This window comes from Lycium barbarum, unplaced genomic scaffold (genome assembly GCF_019175385.1).
Source record: "Lycium barbarum isolate Lr01 unplaced genomic scaffold, ASM1917538v2 unchr_scaffold_32, whole genome shotgun sequence".
Lineage (NCBI taxonomy): Eukaryota > Viridiplantae > Streptophyta > Magnoliopsida > Solanales > Solanaceae > Lycium > Lycium barbarum.
This window is the reverse complement of record NW_026843485.1, coordinates 78,358-85,817: the sequence shown is the minus strand read 5'-3', so window position 1 is coordinate 85,817 and position 7,460 is coordinate 78,358. Positions and strand designations below refer to the sequence as shown.

General features: G+C 36.5%; 1 pseudogene; it reads left to right on the top strand.

Moving 5' to 3' along the window:
- Nucleotides 1-816: 816 nt before the first annotated feature.
- Nucleotides 817-3,417, top strand: LOC132625695 (putative receptor-like protein kinase At3g47110; annotated as a pseudogene).
- Nucleotides 3,418-7,460: the final 4,043 nt, after the last annotated feature.

Below are 7,460 nucleotides of genomic sequence, written 5' to 3'. Positions count from 1 at the left end.
AACAAATTTTTTCAACCCAGCATCCTCGGTCTTATATTTCTTGTCCAAAGCATTCCATAATTCCTTAGACGTCTTACAGCCGCTATAGACATTATAAAGACCATCATCCAGCCCATTGAGAATATAGTTTTTACGAAAATCAGAATGATTCCATGCCTCCGTTACGATGAAATGTTCGTTGTCCGGAGTCTCTTCTGGTAGAACAGGAACTTCCTCAGTAATAAATTTTTGCAGACTGAGGGTTGTTAAATAGAAGAACATTTTCTGTTGCCACCGTTTAAAGTCTATGCCAGAAAACTTTCCGGGCTTCTTTGCCGCAGCCATCGCAGGGACAGTTGTGGTGCGACTGGAAGAAGCGATAGTCTTTGCACCAGGACCAGTAGCGTTCTCGACAGTGATATCAGCCATTTTTCTGTTTGACAACAAAATAGAACCGGAATCAATAAATAGAACGCACAAAGTAACAACGTCGATGAAGTTTTTATATTCTTCTAATCGAACACACAAAGTAATAATCTCGATGAAGTTTTTATATCTTCAAATCGAGTAGATTACTGGAGTAGAAAATCCAAGGATTTTAGTCTCCAACCAGAACATAATATTAGATGAAACAGAAGTATAATTAATTAAATTCTTTAAGTTTGTGATTCCTGTTATTCAAATAGTAATTTGTTTACATAAACTAAAGAACAATATGTTTATTTCGAGCCCACAGAAAAACTGTGTTTCCTTAAAGAATTTAATCCCCTCGCAGTTGCCAAGGTTTGGATTAATTCTTCCCTGGATAGAACGAAATTATATTCTGCAATACCGGCAATGGAAATTGCAAAGCGAACGGTAGCAATCACACGACACTTACTGATTTCATTTCCCAATTCATACTTCACCTTTAAAGTCCCTCACTTAATGCATTTGTGGGCTTTAAACTCAACAGCTAGTCCACAACTCCTATAAGTAACAAACCTTAGGTTGCTTCTCATATTAGACACCGATAAACAAATTCCTTGAAAATTCCTTGACATTCTCCATAATGGAACTTCCCTCAACAAGTTTTAGCTTTTGCGCTTTGTTTCTTGTGCTCCCAGAGGCGGACCTACATGTAATGGTGGGAGTGCACGTGAAATCCCACCCTTCGAAAAAAATTATGTATATATATGTGTATATACCTTGAAAAACTAGTAGATATTTAATTGTGCATTCTAACAAACGAAAGTAACTTTGGAGCACGTTGGTTGCAACTGCTGCTTCCCTTAAATTTCACCCCCGATCGAACTCGAATGTCAGTTTTAATTATTTTTTTGAGCCTATTTTAGGAAAACAATAAGCTTTAAATGAGCTGGCCCAGATTCGAACCTGCACTATCACCACATGTTGCGCAGCCTTAGCCACTGAGCTATCTCTTTCATCTGCTTCACTACGTTAAATTTTATTTATTATACATATTTGACCTATATACTTGTATTTTTGCCACCGCTACACTATTAGGGACCGGTCCGACACAATGTTATCCCTCAGTCGTCATTAAAATTTTTGTTGGTGTTCATGTTAAGATAATAGTGCCCGAGCGTGTTAAAATTCTGGGTCCGCCTTTGTGTGCTCCAACTCTCACTTTCCTTTTCTTTTCAGTATGCTGCAGCTGCACTACTTACTAATGAGACTGATAAGCTTGCCTTAATTAGCTTCAAGTCCGAAATAACTGAAGATCCATCAGGAGTTGTAGCCTCATGGAACGAATCTGTCAACTTCTGCCAGTGGGCTGGAGTAAAATGTAGCCTTAGACATGGCAGAGTCATCCGTTTGAATCTGAAAGGCCAGAGATTGGCAGGTACAATCTCAGCTCATCTTGGAAACCTTTCGTTCCTGTATTCTCTTGACCTTGCCGAAAATTCGATCCATGGTCAAATTCCTCAAGAACTTAGCAGGTTATTTAGGATTCAAAAGTTGAATCTGAGTTTTAACTTACTAGGAGGAACAATTCCGGTTAACCTTACGCATTGTGTCAACTTCAAGATACTTGTCTTAGAGCAGAACTATCTTGTAAGAGAGATTCCTTATGAATTTGGATCATTAACCAAACTAGTGCAACTTTATTTCAGAAATAACAATCTAACAGGAACAATTCCTGCTTCTATTGGAAATTTTACATCTTTACAAGAGTTGCACTTATCGTATAACAATTTCGAATTGGACAAGTACCTGATTCTATAGCTTGATTGACCAAATGATGAGAGATTGGAGTAGCAGTAAATAGACTATCAGAGGAGTTTCCTACTTAATTGTACAATTTGTCCTTTCTTGAAGTAATATCAATTTCTTCCCAACTCCATAGCGAACCTTTCTAGCCATTTGACAAGGCTAATAATTATAACGGGAAATCAAATTCGAGGAACTATACCTAAAGACATCTCAAACTTAGTGAGCTTTGATTTACTCTACTTGGACTGCAACCGTCTAACAAGCAGCATTCCAGAATCTGTTGGCAGTCTACCAAACTTGGGAAATCTCGGTTTGGATTCAAATTCTTTGACGGGGGTAATCCCTTCTTCTATAGGCAACCTCACTAAACTTTTGTATCTTTATTTGTCCTGTAACAACCTAGAGGAAAGCATACCTCCAACTCTAGCAAACTGTAAGCAGCCGCAGTATATGCAACTTTACAAAAACAATCTGAGTGGAACCATACCCCAGGAACTCATGACTCTTTCATCTCGCACTATTTAACGTGTCTTATAACTCCTTTACTGGGAATCTCCCAACATATGTAGGCAATTGGAGCCATCTAAATTCTCTTGGTTTTTCTCATAACAACTTTTCTGCTATAATACCGCCATCCTTAGGGAAGTGCTTGGCTTTGCTGCAAATCCATATGCACGAGAACTCCCTCCAAGGAACCATTCCTGATTTAGGAGGCTTGCAGAATCTACAGTTGTTAGATCTTTCCTCTAACAACCTATAAGGGCCAATTCCTCATTCATTGGGAACTCTTACTTCCTCAATCTACTTGAACCTGTCATTTAATAATCTAGAGGGTAATGTTCCTGTCGATGGACCATTTTCCAATTTAAGTGTTGTTGTAGTAGTTGGGAACCACAAGCTTTGTGATGGGATACATGAATGAATTTACCACTATGTGTTGTTTACGAACCCCAGAGAACACGAAAGAAGCATGTACGTGCCCTTAAGTTCATTTTAACCATTGTCTTTGTCGCTTCATTCTCAATCCTGCTGCTGGTTCTGATCGTGTTCCTTTATTGGAGGAGAAGTTCAAAAGATCAAATAGTTGATAGATCTACATCTGGGAACTTCACTGAGATTCTTATTAGCAGCTCCTTAATGCAACCAGTGGATTTTTTGGATTTAATTGATAGGTTGAATGGGAAATGGAGGGAAAATGAGTTGTTCCCTCTTGCTTTATGAAATGAGCATTTGTCCCTCATAGGTGGTGGAAAAAAAGTTAGGATCCTTCTTGTTGCCAAAGGGTTAAGAAGAGGGCCTCCCCTCGCGTCGTCGTCGTCGCTCGGCTCGGATTTGGATTCGGTCAGAAGAAAGTCATTTGTGTATACGTAAACTCTAAGTCACATGACCTAGGGAAGCCTTTTAAGGCACCTCAGAGTGGGGATTGAGAATTTTAGTTCTGTGAGCATGTTATGTTGCCTGCATCTGTTAATTTTTTTTTTATGCTCTTACATTATAAGTATACCATTGTTGAGTATGTATGTGAGTGTATATTATAAGTATGTTGGATTAGCACGTTGATGGGGAGGTTAGTTGGTCATTACGGATCAAGCTTGAACCCTCCCAGTTGTTAGCCATGCCTAGGATTTGTGAAATCCCTTGGAACTTGTGCAACATCGAGAAGACGGGGGCAAAAGCTTTTCGATATTAACCCTCTAAGCCTCTTTATGAATGTATATACGGAATATACTCAAATATACATAGCATGTATACAAGTCGTTGATCTGTTTGTTTTGAATTTACATTATATATGTTTAGCCTTATTTATTGATTACGTACTAATCCTTTTTCCTTCATTTTTATGCATGACCATCGCGTGCAAGTCCGAGGGATTCGTCTTCTTCCGCATTCGGTGTTGGGCTAAAGCCCAACATGATTTCTCTCTTGAGTCAGCCCCCTGTCCGCAGCAAAAAAAAAAAAAAAAAAAAAGAATTTTGGGCCAAAGCCCAATAGCAAGCACAGAACGCAACAGCATTAAAATGGGCCGAGCCCATTCAAACATTTTATTTCCTTTGCTTTGTTCTTTTTTTGTATATTTGATTGCTTGACTAACATTTACCTTCTCTCTGTTTTCTTAGTTTAGATAAATTCTAGTAAAATTAGTGGGGATAGTTTAGTGATAATGGGTAGTTAGAGTTTGAATTTGCTTTCGAAATAACGTGTTTAAAACTTTAATAATCTAGCCTATTTCGCCAGTTCAAATTTCTGTTAATTTCTATTTTTTTTCAAGTCGAAAATGGATTGAGTAATTTGATTAAGAATTAAGTCTGATTTCAAACTATTCACCTACTTCAAATTATAGCCTAAACGTTATTTTATAAGTTCCCTTTTTTTATATTCTAAATTTTATGATTAATTTTACATAAAGGCATTAAATGATCATTTCTAGTAATGGCTATAGATGAATCGTTTTCCTCAAATTTAATTTAAATACTTATTTTTTAAACATAGCCCAATTTTCATAAAAGAGAATAGTTATATTTTAAAACTACTTTCCATATAACAATAAGGAGCTAATTTGCTTATTGCCTTCTTGACCTTATTTGATAAATTTGAGCAATTTAAATCAATTGACACTTAATCATTGAATTATTTCAAAGGCATATTAGTATATTGACTAATCCGGCACATTTTCTAGTATAACTTGGCTAAAGTCTTTTCTATAAATTATTTCCTCATTTAATTTAAATAGCAGCCTTATGTTCTCTATTTTTGAAACCTTGATAATATTTACAAATTATTTTCCTAAATTATTTAAAATGTTATATTTGCATTTTTAGGCCTTAATTAGTTAACCTAAGTTTGGACGGTAACCGTGTTTAACGGATCTTAATGGATGCCTAAGAGCTTCCCATTAGGATGATTAGAACCCTTACCTAGAATCACACTAATTAAGTAGACCATTAACAGAGGTTTAGTTTAGCTTTATCTAAGTTAATAATTAGGTGCCCTAATTCACCTTTAAAATTAATTAGGTGGCGACTCCTTAAAATAAACAAAATAGGAATCACCAATATGTTCTGGATGTTTTGGTTGTTTTTCTTTATTTTTTTGCCTTTATTGATGCATTTATTGTTTCCCTTATGTGCTTTTAAGTGCTTTTGATTATTGTTTTATTATTTCCTAGTATGAAATTTTCTATGTAATAATGTGTCATTACTTTCTTTAATTGACATCCCGTTCATACTTCCTCCACTCCTGGAAAATTCACACAAATTCACACACTTAAAGCGGTTTCGCGGTTCGCGGCCGTGCACTACTAAATCACCCTCTAGTTGGATCGATCTTATGGATTTAGTCGATCGGCGGTGCAGTCGACAGCCATGGACTTTCCACTCCCAAGTTGTCCACTTGGGAGAGCCTGGTGTCATAGGAAACCAAATCTTAGAAAAACCTAGGATAGAGCTAAAACAACACCTTTTTCCTAAGGGCATGCATATTAAACTTCGGAGGCTTAATATCCTTGGTATATTAGGTCCATTAGTCAACCTTACCCAATTGTCCAAGTGGGTTCACGACCCCAAACAACGCTTATCATATTATGTGTGCATTATTTGAAGGTTGAGTGTGCCAACAATATGGACCATTGTTCTAAATTAATTAAACTTTAGGAGGGCGGGTTTGACTAACCTTTTGTGATGCAGATAGCCATGAAGATCGCAAGTTTTGGTAGAAAATACCTTGCCGCACATTATTAATAGAGAAAGAAGCTTGAACGCAATGAAGAATTGAACTTAGCTTATTTTAATTAGGAATATTTTTTCTTTTTCGTATTTGGCATGTAATAAAGCTTAAAAATATTTATGTACTTCATTTTGGGAATAGACTCGTTTAATTAATTAAAGAGCAAACGTGATGACATATAATGACACATTCATTTTTCAAATACACGCTAGGCCTACCTCGGGCACAAGGAGGTCCCCTGCACATTAACACGCGTGGCTGTTATTTAATATACTTGTGTTATAAGCTTTTTAAGTTGCGTGCTTGCTTGCTAAGTGGTTTACTTGAATTTATTTGCAATATGCTTGCTTTTGAATTTATTTGTGATTATCACTTGACGCTAAGCGCATTACTTAAATTTATTTGCAATAGGCTCTTATTTGAATTTATTTGTGAAATGTTATTACGTGATATTTACTAACGTCTTCTTCGTTTCTCTTGATAAAAGAAGAGAATATTGAATCCATACTTGCTTATCTTTTATTTTGATATATAATTGCATGAATCACCTTCACGATTTTTAAAATAATAGTAATCAAATTATTCCGCGATTAGCGCACTTTAGCGACTCTAGAGCACCTTTAAGATCATTCACATTCCCAGCATGATTCCCGTTTTTCTTATAAAGTAGGACGTTTTGCTCGAAAAGTTCTAATCGTCGGAGGAAATTTCCTAATTTTCGTATCCAAGAGCTAGCCTTGAAAAATTCATTTTGCCCACACTTGAAGTTAATTCCTGTCATTCCAGCTTTGTTTTAATAGGCATTCTCCTATAATTGTCCTTCCCATCGTTATTTTCTTAGTTAATCAAATCTATTAGTGTCAAATAATTTGTCTCGCATCAAACTGCAAATTCCAGAGCTTCTCCGTGTCCCTCCTTCACGAGTATGATCTTCTATCTCAAACGACAAAACATTTGTCCTGTTAGTTCCACACCTAGTAGAATCCATTTAGCGCTCGATCTACATCGTAGAACTGTTACTTACTCTCAAATCCTTCCATTTATCACCATTTATCGCTTCTTAAATTTGTAGATGTCCAAATTTATTTGCGCAATCTATCAAATGGCACTTATTGAAATTTATTCGACAGTTCCCATCAAGTTGTTCAAGAATGACTTTTCATGTACCTTACTTCTGCGGAGTCTTCACTCGTTTAATCGAGTCATTCTTATTTTGGGTCGCCGAGATTTATCTTCACGCACCCATTAATTTCAAGTTTTGGCATGCAAGTCGAGGGACAATCTCATAGGTCTCTTGTCCTTGACATTTTCAAACCGCCAATGCTAAAATAATTTTAGAGCCGTTCGCAGCTCTTGGGTATATTAAGTTCAACTCTCGTGCGCTCGATCAATCATAATTTTTTAATCCCGAGTTTGTCTATCGTATGTCCAAACAAGCACCAAAATATGTCCAAAGCCGTAACTTGCCTTCGGCCGCTTTTAAAATAACCTTTATAGGACTCAATCTGTCGGTTTCTTCTTATGCACCCATTTCTAAATGC